Below are 16,249 nucleotides of genomic sequence, written 5' to 3'. Positions count from 1 at the left end.
GCATTTTATTGTTTGAGGTTCTGTGGTTACAAGCAACAGACACCCACTAACTTAAGCAAGTAAAGGAATTCATTGAAGGGGTAGGGAGTGTGATAGAGAGAATAATGGCCTCCCAAAGTTGTCCATATCCTTATTCCTGAAACTCGTCAGTATGGGTTTTTTAAAATTAATTTTTATTGGAGTATAGTTGCTTTACAGTGTTGTGTTAGTTTCTGCTGTACAGCAAAGTGAATCAGCTATACATATACATATATCCCCTAACCTGTCAGTATGTTACCTTACATGGCAAAAGGGACTTGAAGATGGATTAAGGATCTTGAAATGGGGAGAGTAGCCTAGATTATCCAGATGGGTCCAATGTCGTCACAGGGGCCTTACAGAGGGAGGCAGCAGGGTCAGTCAGAGAAGGAGACATGATGACAGAAGCAGAGGTCAGAGGGATGCCATTGCCAGAAGGAGGCCACAAGTAAAGGAATGCAGTAATCTCTAGAAGCTGGAAACAGCAAGGTACGAATTCTTCTGTAGAGCCTCCAGAAGAAATGCAGACTTGTCAACCTTTTGACTTTAGGACTTCTGACCTCTAGCATTGTGAGAGGATAAATTTGTATGTGTATGTGTGTTTTTTGAGGTGAAGTTTACATAACACAAAATTAACCATTTTAAAATGAACAATTCAGTGGCATGTAGTATATTTTCAAAGTTGTACAACCACTAATTTGTCTGGTTCCAAAACATTCTCATTACCCCTAAAGGAAACCTTGTACCTATTCAGGAGATGCTTCTCATACCTCTGCTCCCCCTTCCTCTGGTAACCACCCATCTGTGTTCTGCTCTGTGGATTAATCTGTTCTGGGCATTTCACACAAATGGAATCATATGTGACCTTTTGTATCTTCTTTCACTTACCACAATGTCTTTGAGGTGCATCCACGTTGCAGCCCGTCTCACCTTCATTCCTTTTTGTGGCTGAATAATATTCCATTGTGTGGATGTACCACAGTTTGTTTATCCGTTCGTCTGTTGATGGACATTCGGGCTGTCTTGACGTTTTGGCTGTTGTGACTAGTGCTGCTGTGAATATGCATGCACGTGTCTTTACTTGAGTACCTGTTTCCAAGTCTTTTGGATATAAACCTAGGATTGAAATTGCTGGATTGTGTGGTAACTATATGTTTAACTTTTAACTGCCAAACTGTTTTCCTTAGCAACTGAATCATTCTATACTCCCATCAGAAATATACAAGGGTTCCAATTTCTCCACATCCTTCTCAATACTTATTAATTTCACTTTTCCTTTTAAAATAAACTATAGCTATCCTAGTGGGAATGAATGCTATCTCACTGTGGTTTTGAGTTGCATTTCCTAATGACTAATGATGTTGAGCATCAATTTTCATGTGCTTGTTGACCATTTGTATATCTTATTTGGAGAAATGTCTATTCAAGTTCTTGGCCCATTTTTTAATTGGGTTTTGGTTTCCCCAAGTTGTGGAAAAGATGCTCTGGGATTCTGGGTCATAGGAATTAATGGATGGTCTATCTGAGTCATTTCTTCTAAGATGTATCTATTTGAATTTCTTTCAATTCTTAGGTCCTTGATTTAAGAGGGGCACAGGGGCTGGTATAGCCTGAGGAATGTTCAGTCCCTAGGTTGGTCAGAAGAAAGCAGACTTCCTTGACTGCTAGTACCACTAAGCCTGCATGTAAATGAAACAGAAGTGCTATCACCAGAAGAAAGGTGAATGGATGCTGGAAAGGCAAAAACGAAAGGGATCCACATAGACATACAAAGTAGATAATACTGAAGAAAAACAATAAAACAAACAAACCAACCCTAATGTGATAGAGACTTTAAAACTCTGATAGGGGCTTCCCTGGTGGCACAGTGGATGAGAATCTGCCTGCCAATGCAGGGGACACGGGTTCGAGCCCTGGTCTGGGAAGATCCCACATGCCGCAGAGCAACTGGGCCCGTGAGCCATGGCCGCTGAGCCTGCGCGTCTGGAGCCTGTGCTCCGCCACAAGAGAGGCCGCGATAGTGAGAGGCCCGTGCACCATGATGAAGAGTGGCCCCCACTTGCCGCAACTAGAGAAAGCCCTTGCACAGAAACGAAGACCCAACACAGCCATAAATAAATAAATAAAGAAAATGAAGAAAAAGAACTCTGATAGTCCAAGAGATAAATCTGGAATTATTAAATGGGGAAGATGTAGCAGAAGACAAGCACCAGTAAAAAAAAAAAAAAAAAAAAAAAAAAAAAATAGAGGGTTCAGTGGATAGACATCACAAGCTCCATCATTTTGGGCAAACTGTCTGGGACAAAGGAGGTGATGATCCTGTTTGTTCTGCACTGGTCATACCCCACTTCAGATGAGCAACTCCATCTTGTGTCACTACCTTGAGGGTCACACAGGCAAAGTAGAGCATGTTCAGAGATGAGAGGCCAGGGGACTGGAATCATGCCACTGGAGTAATGGTCAGAGAAAATGCATGTTTAGCTGAATAAGATTCTGGGCAAGAGGATATAGGCCATGATGAATGTACTCGAAATGGGGAGGATCAAGACCAAGATCTCAGTAGCTGAAGAAAATGGAAGTCCATTTCCCACTCACATCACAATCCCAGTAGGTCTGTGATGGTAAGAAGTGGGTTCAGCTTCGTGGATCATGTGTCTCCACCTTCCTCCAGACTTTTGCCTCCTCATGCAGTTAGGGAAGAGGGGAAAAGAGTGAGGAGCCTGTGTGTGTTTGTGCGTGTGCGTGTGTGTGTGTGTGTGTGTGTGTGTGTGTGTGTTTGGACCACTCCCAGCTGCTCTGCACAGCACTGCTCACATTCCGTGGGCTAAAACTCATTTACATGGATACGCCTACTGCAAGGAATGCTGGGAATGTAGTCTTATTGAGAAAGAAATGGTGATGTGGCTGTTAGTGAGCACGATCACTTTCCCAAGGCCATGCATAGTGGGCCTACAATTCTGGGAAAGCAAGATTGATTAATTACTGACACTCCCAGGAGGAAGCAAGCAGGAAAATTGCCTTTGCTCTTTCGTTCTCATTAGCTTGGCCTCTTCATCTCCTTTTCTTGCCATTTCTTTCTCTTTTCCTTCCCCTTTACAGATTTTAACATTGTGTTGACTCTGACTTCATGACTTATGAAACTTGCTCTTCCTTTCCTGCCTCTTTGATTAATTTTATTAATTATGATTAATTTTATTAATGAATTATGACTGCAGTTAAAGGTTTTATACTACACACAGTGGGTAGAACAAATGAATGGCTCATGGTCCAAATGTGCCTTGAAGTCTTGGCAAGTTAAGTGTGTGTATGTATCTTTGTGTGTGTGTGTGTATGCACGTGCATGCACCTGTTTAACCATTGTGTAATATCCAGTAAAATTTGAGATGCAATTTTCCCTTGAAATATCATAAAATCTGGCAACTCTGGGTCTGCATGTCCATATGGGCAAAGAATAGCAAGAATAGAAGGCATGCATTCTCCATGCTGCCACAGTCTCTACTAATCCTTATTACTTCTTAATGCTAAGACCTAGAGTCAGTTTCCACCTATTATCACGTGTGTGTGTGTGTGTGTGTGTGTGTTTTTAAAAACACTCTTCTCTCTTTATGATTTTGTGACCCCTTCCTGACTGTTGTGGGCATTTGAGTTTGGGATCACTGGCTTTTCCTACTGTTACTTCATCTGAAACATAGGTTAGAGTGAAGGGTGGAGGGGATCACAACACCAGAGACAAGGTAGGATGAGGGGTGGGGGTTAGCCAAGGATGCCAGCATATTTATTACATAGTGCAGGGGAGGCCAGCTGATCGTATGGAGCAGTAGTCTCCAAATCTTGATTGTACACCTAATCAGAAAAATAATACTTGCATACGTACCCATCAGAGTAGGAATTATTACCTAAAAATTATATGCACATACTCCTGTTATTTCCAGATGCAATATACTCTCAAGATCATAATTAAAGGACTTCCCTGGTGGCACAGTGGTTAAGAATCTGCCTGCCAATGCAGGGGACATGGATTCGAGCCCTGGCCCGGGAAGATCCCACACGCCGTGGACCAACTAAGCCTATGTGCCGCAACTACTGAGCCTGTGCTCTAGAGCCCGCGAGCCACAACTACTGAAGCCCGTGCACCTCGAGCCTTTGCTCCACAACAAGAGAAGCCACCGCAATGAGAAGCCTGTGCACGCAACGAAGAGTAGCCCCCACTCGCCGCAACTAGAGAAAGCCCGCGTGCAGCAACGAAGACCCAACACAGCCAAAAATAAATAAATAAATAAATATATATATATAAAAAATCATAATTAAAGAAGGCTATATGTCCATATTCCAAATAACCATTATAATTTTGGATTTCTGGTCCAACTTTTTGGTTGGCAGATGTAGGTTCTTAATGGCATCTTTAATTAGCAGTTTCTTGACATTATTTAAGCCTCATACATTTTGTGAGGGTTAGTTTAATTGAAACTAGTTAATGCATTCTGTAAATTCTGTGACATACACATTTCAGCATATGGCAGTGAGCTGAATGGGAATGAAAAAGTTGGTTCACCTCTGACAACCCCGTCTGAACTGCAGAATTTTATTTCTACCCTTTTCTTAGGATTCCTTTCATTCATCCTGATGGGAGGCCATTTGACAGATGAAGGTACCTGTGTTTGTTTAGATTTAAAATTTTAGGTAAAATTAACACAAATAGAATTCTGATACTTCCTGTGGATCAGTGGAACATCTTGTTTGTTTGTCCCCTGGATGACCCACTTTGGGTCTACTGGTAGAGGGGTAGAGCCTTGCTACTCAAGGAGTGGTCCCCAGAACAGCGCTGGCATCACCTGGGAGCAAGTTAGAAATACTGACTCTCAGACTGCCCTCTCACACAGACGTAATGAGTCAGAATCTGCATTTTAACAAGAATCCCAGGAGATTTGTATGCACAGAAAAGTTTTAAAAACATTAATTAATGGGACAACCAAGGATCTGTGTGTGTGTGGGGGAGGATGTTAGGGGGCAGGAGGCATGTAGAGGAGATAATAGGATCTCATCATAACCTTTTTAGACACTAGACACAGTAGTGAGGATGTTCAGCCTCTTCCCAGACCTATACTCAGAAGTGTGTCAGTTGACCATACTTCTCAAGACAGTCTACAGATTCAGTGCAATCCCTATCAAATTACCAATGGCATTTTTCACAGAACTAGAACAAATAATTTTAAAACTTGTATGGAAACACAAAAAGTCCCTGAATAGCCAAAACAATTTTGAGAAAGAAGAATGGAGCTGGAGGAATCATACTCCCTGACTTCAGACTATACTACAAAGCTGCAGTCATCAAAACAGTATGATAGTGACACAGAAACAGAGACATAGATCAATGGAGCAGGATAGAAAGCCCAGAAATAAACCCACACACCTATAATCAATTAATCTATAACAAAGGAGACAAGAATATACAATGGAGAAAAGACAATCTCTTCAATAAGTGGTGCTGGGAAAACTGGACAGCTCCATAGAAAAGAATGAAATTAGAACATTCTCTAATATCATATACAAAAATAAACTCAAAATTGTAAATGTTAGACTGGATACTATAAAACTACTGAAGGAAAGCATTGGCAGAACGCTCTGTGACATAATTCGCAGCAATATCTTTTTGGATCCATCTCCAAGTATAATGGAAATAAAAACAAATAAACAAATGGGACCTAATTAAACTTAAAAGCCTTTGCACAGCAAAGGAAACCATAAACAAAAGAAAAAGACAACCTTGCAGAATGGGAGAAAATATTTGCAACTGGTGCTACCGAGAAGGATTAATCTCAAAAATATACAAACAGCTCATACAGCTCAATATCAAAAAAACCCCAAACAACTCCATCAAAAAATGGGCAGAAAACCTAAATAGACATTTCTCCAAAGAATACATACAGATGGCCAAAAGGCATATGAAAAGATGTTCAACAACGCTAGAAATGCAAATTAAAACTACAGTGAGATATCACCTCACACCAGTCAGAATGGCCATCATCAAAACGTCTGCAAATAATAAATGCTGGAGAGGGTGTGGAGAAAAGAGAACCCTCTTGAACTGTTGGTGGGAATGTAAATTGATACAGCCTCTATGGAGAACAGTATGGAGGTTCCTTAAAAAACTAAAAATAGAACTACCATATGATCCTTCAATCCAACTCCTGGGCATATATCCAGAGAAAATCATAATTGGGGGAGAATGAATACATGTATATGCATGGCTGAGTTGCTTTGCTGTGCACCTGAAACTATCACAACATTGTTAATCGGCTATACTCCAATATAAAATAAAAAAGTTAAAAAAAAAAGGATACATGCAACCGAATGTTCATTGCAGTACTGTTTACAATAGCCAAGACATGAAAGCAACCTAAATGTCTATCAACAGATGAATGGATAAAGAAGATGTGGTACATATATACAATGGAATACTACTCAGCCATAAAAGGTAGGAAATAATGCTGTTTGCAGCAACATGGGTAGACCTAGAGATTATTATACTAAGTGAAGTAAGTCAGACAGTGAAAGACAAATACCATGTGATATCACTTACATGTGGAATCTAAAAAAATGATACAAATGAACTTATTTACAAAACAAAAATAGAATCACAGACATAGAAAACAAACTTATTGTTACCAAAGGGGAAAGGTGGGAGGGGAGGGATAAATTAGGAATTTGGGAGTAACATATACACACTCCTATATATAAAATAGGTGAACAACAAGGATCTACTGTATAGCACAGGGAACTCTACTCAGTATTTTATAATAACCTATATGGGAAAAGAATCTGAAAAGGAATGGATATATGTATATGTATAACGGAATCACTTTGCAGTACACCTGAAACTAACCCAACATTGTAAATCAACTGTTCTTCAATTAAAAAATGTAAAAAAAAAATTTTAAGAAGTGGAGCCACATAGAACTATGATGAAAAGATTTTTAAAAATCTTCAACTCCTCAACCAACATGAAGATAAAGCAAAAACAATTAAAATCTCAAACAAAAGTTTACTGGAATTTCATGAACTTACAGAGAAAGCATTTGTTTCGGAATCTGGAGTCAGAGGAGTCCAGATCCCTGCAATGGTGTTGTTGTTTGTTGTTGTTGCCAAAGCGTCCACATTTCCCAGCTGCCTGCAATTTATCTGCCTTGTTAGCTGGAGGGCTAATGACCTCAGGAGTACGCTTAATGCTTTCTATCTCCCTTGGCTCTTTTCTTTCTTCCTGTGCCTCCAAACTTGAACGCCGCGTTTAAGGCTTTTTGCCTCCTTTTCCTGAGCAAATTCAAAAAACAAAGGCTTTGCTGTCTCTTGCTTTGTTTGGGAATTAGGGCAGTTGGAGACGTGGTAAAGCTCTTGCTTACCCCAGGACACCTAAGCCTTGCACCGGTGGGTCTGCGGGGAAGTCTCCACGCATCCTTCTGTATGCAGTGTGACCAAAACACATGTCAAACCCGTGAGCCGAGGAGGAGTGGGAATGATTGGTCAAGTTGTAGAGGGTAGCGCTGAAGGTGGGAATATAGTGGGTGAGTGACTGACCACAGTGGAGGGAAAGTGCAGCACGGAGGGCCTGCTGAGACTGTAAACTATAACTGAATAGCAGCACACGTCTCACATATACTGTAGCTGCTTTTGGGCTTTCATGTACAGAGTAGGATTAATTTAGGGTTGGTAGCTTTGGGTACCCTGGGTGGAGAAACACTGGAAGGTGAAAGTAAAGTGCTGGTGAAAGGGAATTAAAATGTTAGGACACGTGATCCAGGCTGTGTAGAAAAGAAAATGAAGCCAGGAGGAAAAATACTTTGAGGCACAGTGAGGGCTTCAAGGACAACAAGGTATAGATGAGCTTCAAGGAGGTGAGTTGATCTGAAGCTGTGATCAGAGAGTAGGATGTAGGATTGACGATTTCACAAATGGAAGGTTCCATCTGGGGTCCCAGATTTTTCCTGCACCTCTTCTTCTTTGAATTAAGCTTGGCCTGTCCCCCGTGAATTTAAGGTGGCAGAAGAGATCCATTAACAGATGAAACTGGGTGATGGGAGATTATAACAAGCATACACAGGAGTATGGGGTCAGCGCTGTTTCTTCTAGGGATTCAGGAACCTTGGGGCCTAAGGATTCTGTGACTGGGCCAAACTGTGGGAACATAACTTCCTGTCACTTGAGATTCAACTTCAGTGACCTGCCTTGTCCATCAAGCATTTATTTCCTAGAAGAGAGAATCTTATTGGGTCGATTTTGTCAATGCCCAAACCAAAGTCTTTTGCGCCAAATCTACTCTGAATGTGGACCTTCCTTATGTTTGGCCAATGTGTAGTTGTCTGTGACTAAGATTGGGTCCAGGGCAATCCTCTGTGGCAGAAAACACTTACAGCAGTGTTAGACCTGCGCGGTCTCCTAGGAGTTTCGACTCGCCCAGGAAACAACAAGAGTCGGAAGTCGATGCAAAACGCAAGAGGTTTATTGAAGGCCGGTGCACCGGGGTTCCTTGGTCCTCACGCAGGAGGTCGAAGAAGGAACCCTTTTGGGCGCGAATATGTCAGTTTTATAGGTTCCCACTTCCCCGTATGTAAATTATAGATTTGGTTGTGTTCTCCTGCTGATTGGTCCCGGCTTAGGCTCGGACCAGAGAGGGAACTTGTCCCCAGCTGCCTGATTGGTCTTTGACAGACACCTTTTTTACATTTTGTTATCTCCCTCCTTCTCGGAAGGGGGCCGGACATCCTGGAAATTCACCCATTGTCTAAGAAGCCCCTATTGTCTGGAGAGTTCTTAATCATTAGCTGGAACAATGTCCCTCGAGTCCCACAGCAGTTAGTATGCACAGGCCCATTGACTCGCGTTATTCACAATGACCTCACGAAGTAGGTATTCGTATTAACTTCACTTTACACATGAGGAAACTGAGGCACAGAGAGGTTATATAACTTGCCCATGTGTACATAGCCTGGAAGTGGCAGTGCCAGCTTATCTGGCCGTGGAGTCCATGCTCTCAACTTCTCTATGTGGCTGCGTCTGAAAAGAAATGATTCCAAACATGTTTCTTAAAACGTGACAGCAGCCTTCATAGTTTCCTCCCACAGCTTGTGCCGGTCTAGCAGATAACTAAGGCTTCTTGTGGTCTCTGTGATGTGGGTCCTTCTCCTCCCCCACTCCCACCCCACACGAAGCCTACAAGAACTGCAGGTGGATCTGCTTATCTGGTGGTGATGTAAGTTATCACTCAAACTGGGACAGTCTGAGAGTGAATGCGGGCACTGTTAATAGCTATGCTGGTACCACAGGCACAAACTAGGACTGCCCGGGGCAAAGCAGTACGTATGGTCACTCTAGTTATATGATATATATTACATGAGAATTGAAAGAATCCATATGTGGACCTATAATATTTCTGATCTGCCAGAGGAAGACAAAAATTCCAAATCCCAAAATGCCTGATTGATAATAGGTGCATAATAGATTTTGAATGGATAAATAACTAGGTTCCATTATGTCCCCAAGGTGCGTGGAGAAGGACAGAAATATATCGCCAGGAGCAAGGAATGGTCCGAGCTAGGAAGTGCCAATGGGCCACTCATAGCAATAACTTGTGTCCAAGCACTTTGCAGTTGAACAAGCTATTGACCTAAAGAAATCAGTCAGCAGGCCCAAGGGAAACTTATTAAATTCCGTTTTTGCATCTCTCTGTGAGACTGTCATTAAAATATCAGTATTTGGAGGAGAATTTGAGGTCCACTCAGCATAGCCTGCTGTAGAAAACAACCATAAATGGCTAAAAGGAGGAATAATAGGTCTTTGACAAGCCCAGGACCAGGGACTGCAGGCATCAAGAGTTCCTTTGAATTTGCAAAGCGAACATCACTTTACGAAACTGAAGAAACTTGATTCTTGGGAAATTGAAAGAATGTGCTCGAGGTCACAGAGCAGACATGAAACAAGCAGCTGGTCTCTGGTTCCAAGTCTTTGTTCTTCTCTGTTGTTGGGGGAGGGGGAGGGCTTGGGACACCCCGCTTCCTAGAGCTTCTGGGCCCAGTAGCATTGGGGTTTGGGGGAGTGGTTGCAGGATGTGAGAGAGAGCAAGTGGTTCACGTTGGCACAAAGCATTCTCACCTGAAGACGGTGGTGAGCCCCACCTGCCCTGCTCCTTTGCACTCAGCTGGCTGTAGCCAGCCTTAGAGTGAAGACCTCTCACTTGTTCAGGGTGCCTGAGGGCTAGCCACATAATCTGGTATCCCAATTTTACAGGAGTGGCAGAGGGTGGGACTAATGACCGGATCTTAGCGATCCTGGTTAGAGACAGCCTATCCCATCTCCGCATCACACTCCCAGCCTCCCAGGGTTGGACTCCCAAGGAATAGGACAGGAGCAGTGACCTGGCAATTGCCCCAGACATCATGACCAGTGTCACCTTATATAGTCTGGGATAAGGGCCACGGCGTTCTCTAGGTCCATGAGGCTTTTTTTGAGATGGCAGTCAATTTGGAAGGATTTATTATTTCTGAAAACGATGGATCTCTAGTTTTACTGGAGTATTTTAGATGGATGCCTAGTCTCTGCCCCTCTTACCCAACTGGTCCATTCCCTTTTCTGGTAATGAATCCTCTTTGTGTTTGAAACCTATTTCTTTATAAGGACAAAATCTGTGCAGAAATGAGGCACTTGAGGATTTCAGCTAAACTACAATATGGGAAACATTAAATGAGGGTAAGGTTTTAAGTGAGATAAGTGTTGGAAAAACAGTCATTACTGTTCAAACTGAGGATCTGGATATACTTGCACAAAACTAATTTTTTCATTATCATTCAATTTTAAAAATTTTGTCTTTTAAGGTAGCCTGTGCTAATCTATAATTTAAGATTGTAGCACTTGTGACCAAACTTGTTCCTTTCATATTATAGATTAAGATTTTTCACCATTATTTTTATTCCAACAGCTGAGTCATATTGGAAACACAATGTAGAACAAGTTCTAAACAAGGTTTTCAAGTGATATAAAACTGTCATTGGCCCTAGACATAATACAGTTTTCTGGAATTATGTGAGAGACTGAAACCACTGAGGCACGGATAGGACAGTCCCAGAGGTCCTCACATAAAAGCGAGGCAAGACTTCATCTTATTGCCATGATCATTCATTGTTTCGCTCCATCACCCTTGGTCTGCTGTTTGTGGGCTCTGATGATGAGTGTCTTCACAGTAAAGTGATATGAACTCTTAATGGTGAGAGAGGAGTATTTATGATTTCTTTGTTTACTTCCATAAAAAAACATGACTCCTTGGAGAACAAGAGTTTTGGATCATTTGATGGGAAAAACAAATTTACTGCAGAGCTGTGTGAGCAGCTGAGCCAGACACTGGGGTACTGGGATCTGTCGTAGCCTGAGGAAGTTATGAGTTCACCATCAAAGCAGCCCCCTGGAGCTCCGATAGTGTGACCAGAAATTCCAAAGACCTTCCTTCAAAATCTTTTTCTGTCTTCCTGTTTCTGGATTCTACAGAGCCCTCTTTGAAAGTGGTCAATAAATAGGCAGGTTCCCAGAGTGTTTAGTTTATAGATAGGGAATATGAGTAGTTTAAAAGAGGCTATGCTAAAATGATTCTAATTGTGTTGACAGTAAACTAACTCTCTCCTGAGAGCCCTTTTGGCAAAGAGAAGTCTTCTCTGATGACAGCCTTGGCGGGGGGAGGGCCCCATTGGAATATGGTTGGACTTGAGCGTTGGTAAAAACACCTTGACTTGAATCCACTAAAGGCTTGTGACTATCAGACCCACTCATTAAATGTCTGAACAGATGAAGGATAAGCTGTGTTCAAGGTGTGAGAACTGTACTCTGTTTTATTGCTATACTAACCAAATTGGCAACGCTCTGAACTTTCATTTAGGGGAAAATGGAATTTATCTGAAATTCTTTCTTTGAAGTATAGAGTGTTTAAGAAAGGATGGGGCAGATACTCTTCTTTTTCCCAAAGTAGTAAATTCAGGTGTTCAAGCTTATACAGCCTGGTAATAAGTAAAATGAGTTCTTGAGTGATTTTAACTTAAGATGAGGGATATTTTTCCCCTCATTAACTCTTCAAACAGCCCATGGATCATATTAGCGAGTGCTGCTTTGGGTGTCTAGCCTAAGGCCCTTAGTTTCCAAGTGCTTGTAGAGGAGTAGGAAGGTAACTGCTCCAAAGGAAAGTCCTGTGTGATTGATTAGATTTTGTGCATGCACATACTGCTGCCTTTTGGGAAAGGTTAGAATTTAGCAAAGAAGAGGCATAAGTTTCCGAGCTGTTTGCTGATAAGGTGGGGTTCAGATGTTTGGCATTTTCAGGTTAGCGTATCAGGCTCATATCTTCATAATGTAATTCACTGTGGAAAATGTTTTCTGTGTTTCAGAGAACAGTCATAAACTGGAGAAGGTTTAAAGTGTTCATCCCTTTTGTTACTGAGTTGTTATTGGATGGAGTCATGGAACATACAGCATAGACGTTTGAGGGAATGAGCGTAGGTTTTTAGACCATGGAGAATATAAGAAATGACTGACTGGACAATTCAGTTGTGGTCATTATTATAAGGAATGTGGAGGGAAAGGTGGGAAACATTAACCTCTAGGCCCTATCTAGTTATTGGGGTTATAGCACCTTATTAATTCCTTTTTTATAAAGCTCACAAATGCATCAACTGGAAATCTTCAGTGGTAGTATCATTAAATAGTATAAGATGAATGTTACTCTGTGAAAATAGGTTGTTTCTCAAACTATTTCACTTCCATCTTCTTAAGCAGAAAAATAAAAACAATAAACATTTATGCTTTCAAATTTTAGATGGGAAGTAAAGTATCTTATATTTTTAAAAATTCTAATAATTTAAAACTTTAAAAAATATTCAGGATACTATCATAGCTAAAAAATAAAAATGCATAGATTTTCCAAGAGCACCAGTCATAATTATTTTGATCTTTGCCCTATCTGATCTCTGGACAAATAGCAAAGCAAATCCTCTTTCTTTCAAAATCTCTCTCCCTTAACAAACCATAACATAGAACCGAAAATACACATACCAGTAGTTCTGTGCTTAGGAGAATTTTTATATCTCTCAATTAAAAATATGAAATAGTAGAAGGTTTTGTTTTATCAAATTGAAAATAAATGTTCATTGCTGCTACCAATTAAAAATTCCTTGCAGTTCCATTTCAGCACCATGGATAGCACCACATGGTGCTGCTTCCCTCTCCCCAATTTTAGTCACTCCATCTCTGGCCTGACAAGGCGGTTTAGGGATGACTGTGACACCATAAATAGTACTTATGCTTGGCGTTACAGTGAAATCACCTGAGGAATATCCCAGTGTCCATTCCGCACCACTCTGACCAGTTAAATCAGACTATCTGGGGTGGGTCCCAAGCATTAATTTTACTTCTTAAAGCTTTCTGGCCTTAAAACCAGTAACAACTGGTAATTTCTAGGGGATGGGGTGGCTGTCTTCTAAAATAGAGATTCTCAGACTTAATTGCCCCTTAGAATTACCCAGATAACTTAAAAAAAATCATTACCTGGGCTTGTCCCTAGACATTGTAACTCAAGTGGCCTGAGTTGGGGCACAGACATCGCTAGTTTAAAAAAAAAAACAAAAACAACCATTCCAGGTGATTCTAATTAACAAGGTTGCCTAACAGTACTCTAAAGTAAGACCTGAAATTAATTTTTTTTCATGTGGAAAGTTTAGGCGACTTTGATATTTCAGTAGGAGCCCCACATTCTAGAAGGAAGCAATGTCTAGTTTTTATGACATTGGACTTGAAGTTGAGAAACTTGGATTCTAGCCAGATTTGAAATCAAAGGAGACCCCAACAGCTACTTTCTGTACCTTGCCTGGGCCAAAGCCCCAACCCTAAATGTAGAGCAGCAGCATGAGGTGTGAAATCATCACCTTCTCGCAACTTGTCACAAACATTATGTTTTGTCTCTAGATAAGGTTGGTGATTTCAAACTATCCTCTAGAGAAGTTAAAGTGTCCTTAGTAACCTTATTTACTTTACCCCCAGTGAGGCATGTGTCTGGCGGATTCATACTTCTTCAGTAAGTTAGGAGTGTGTGGCAGACATCAGTTATATTTGGCAGACACCAAATATTTTTCGTGCCCCTCTGTGCTTTCCCTCCTCCCTTGCTGTTATATCAGAGCCATGTGCTTTGAGCAGAGAGTCTCTTCTGGGGCAATGCAGGTAAGAGCCTACGTGCACTTCTTCTCTTCCTTTGCTGCCTCAAGGTTGGATGGACCATTGTTGCAGATAGCATAGCTTCAACATGGAGGAGGGCTGCCTGCCTGTGTGAGATTGAGTGTAAATCAAAAAGCTACTGAGATTATATACCAGAGCTTGTCAGATGTGACGGCTACTGTTAATTGCACGTAATGAGATTCTCAAAGATTCGTGAATATTTCTGAGAGTGTCAGCTGATGAGAATCCTTATGTTACCACCCATTATAAAGTGAGAGGAGAATACATATGTACATTAATCCTTATGTTCCCATCTATTCAAATTAAGAGAAAAAACAGTAGATACAATATATGGATTCCAGGTTGTGTAAATGTTTTTTCTTCCATTATTCTTATCAGTAGTTCTCCTGTGTACGTTTAACCACCTTTCCAAATTTGTGGCAACCTGGAAAAGAACCTCTTCATTTCACCTGAAATTACCAAACAGGTTCTTTCGTTCAGAAGTAAGGCACAGAAAATCGTGATTTCTCTCAACCTTGCTTTGCCTTTTTCTTCACACCTTAAATACCCATAAGGTCAAGTATATCACTCTGTTGCTGAGACTAGTTTTTACACCAAACCCTTGTTTACATTCAGTGCCAACTTGCTCCCCTGTGTTTCTTGCAGGTCCACTCTTTTGCTAAGCTGACTGTGTGCTGCATTCCCTTCTTCCCCGAGGTAGAGCTATAGGATGCCAACCCCCAAATTTCCCCCAACCTCTGGTCTAGTGACCACAGAGAAGCAGACACAGGCTAAAATAAACAAACAAATGGCGGTACCTAAAGGGTACAAGAAGTCCAGTTGTTTTGGGCCACTGACTGTCTTGAGCTATGGTGGTTCTCCACCTGATGTCAAGCATCCAGGTCTCTTAGAGGTTTTGATGAAAGATCTTTCTCATTCTACTGCTCATCCCTTGCCTTCCCTCCTTCCCACTTCACTCCCTCACAGAGCCTGCAGATGCCCTGGGAAGTGGAGCCAGCTTACTGGCATTCAACTCCTTGAGCACAGGTTGATTATATCCCAGTGGAGGCTGAAACCTAGATCTTCACTATAAATGCTCCCCTCTCCTGCATCCCCAACATGCTTTATACAGAAAGATTCAACCTAGATTGTTCTCTGGAAGTTTTCAAGGTTTGAGAAAAGTAATTTTCAAGCAGGGTATTAAAGTAACCTATAATCTAATTTTAGCTGAAATAGCGTTACTAAATGTTACTAAGTATTCATTTAGCACTAACTGTGTTGTGGGCTTATTATTCATGGCTTATACCTGCAGTTCCTAATCACTTATAGACCTGTGCTAGTCTACCTACAATATTATCTCCATGAAGCCACCAATGGAACATTTAGCAAATTATTGCTATAGCTCATTAAATTATGACCCCAAAACATTCAGAAGCATCCTATATTCACCCTTCTAATTGGACCTGGCCTGACCTCGTTTTTAAAATGTACAGAGTCCCCAGGAGACACGCAGGCAGCAGGTTTTTGCAAGATTTGCAAGGCGCTGGATGCCTTTTAGGCTAATTTACTGCTTTAAAATATTTAATTTCTCTGATAGACTCCATTACCTTGGCTAATTCAAACCAATTAGATTTTTTATTTGTAGCTAATTGTAGTTAATTTCTATTTTTAATTACAGATTGTGATTCTAACATAAATATTTTTAAAAACCGTGGGCCACAGGTCACAGATCAGTTTATTGCATATTGAAGCAAAGCTGCCTCTTGTAAGATATCTTTTGGAATGTACTTGGAACTAGTGTCTCATTGCATAGTCTGTAGAACTAAGAAGTATATATTTGTTTTCATTTTATGAAAGAAAGAGAGGGTGGAAAGAGAGAAATGTCCGAGAGGTAAGACTATCCAAGATAGAAGGAAGATGTAAGACTTGTCTGAATTTTTTTGGATATTATTTCCCAGTCTAAGTACTTTTACAGACACATTTTATAATCTCTCCT

The 16,249-nt window shown here is 41.1% G+C and overlaps 1 protein-coding gene across 1 annotated transcript in view; it reads left to right on the top strand.

The window, feature by feature from the left end:
• Positions 1-16,249, top strand: part of GNA14 (G protein subunit alpha 14) — a 195,844-nt gene that overhangs the window by 39,790 nt on the left and 139,805 nt on the right. The gene's annotated exons all lie outside the window — the stretch shown is intronic.

This window comes from Tursiops truncatus, chromosome 6 (assembly GCF_011762595.2).
Source record: "Tursiops truncatus isolate mTurTru1 chromosome 6, mTurTru1.mat.Y, whole genome shotgun sequence".
Classification (NCBI taxonomy): domain Eukaryota; kingdom Metazoa; phylum Chordata; class Mammalia; order Artiodactyla; family Delphinidae; genus Tursiops; species Tursiops truncatus.
The sequence above is the reverse complement of the archived record's forward strand: the minus strand, read 5'-3'. Positions and strand labels throughout refer to the sequence as shown.